This window comes from Xenopus laevis, chromosome 9_10S, assembly GCF_017654675.1.
Source record: "Xenopus laevis strain J_2021 chromosome 9_10S, Xenopus_laevis_v10.1, whole genome shotgun sequence".
In the NCBI taxonomy this organism is placed as follows: Eukaryota; Metazoa; Chordata; class Amphibia; order Anura; family Pipidae; genus Xenopus; species Xenopus laevis.
Window position 1 is genome coordinate 103,208,117 of NC_054388.1, and position 502 is coordinate 103,208,618.

The following is a 502-nucleotide window of genomic DNA, read 5'->3' on the forward strand; positions in this document are numbered from 1 at the left end:
GATAGAAGTTTTCTTTTCTGCCTACGTGAAATCATACACAGAACTTGTCACGCTTCTCGCCTGCTGTCATTCCACTTGGCATTGTTTCTCTTTGCCGTCATTATATGGCAGTTGTGGGAAGGTAGCTCATCTTCGAAATGCTTGCCTGTGCAGTGACACACGACATTTAGGTAAAGGCTGAGTATGCTATGTGGCCAAATATATTTGGCATCAGTTTTCTTTCTAAAGCCAAGTCTATTAATATGTTGTTGGTTCTCACTTTGCCACTTTAACAGCCTCTACTCTCGTAGGAAGGCTTTCCAATAGGGGCATTGTTGGTGGGATTGGCTTACAGTCAGTCAAAATGAGATTGGGCAGTGATGTTGGATATCAGGCCTGGTTTGAAGTTGGTAGCTGGTATACCAATTCCCCCCCCATGGGTGTTCAGTTGGGTTGAGTTCAGACCTGTGTGCATGCCAGTCCAGTTTGTGTCTGTTCTACCTATACCTACAAATGACATTTA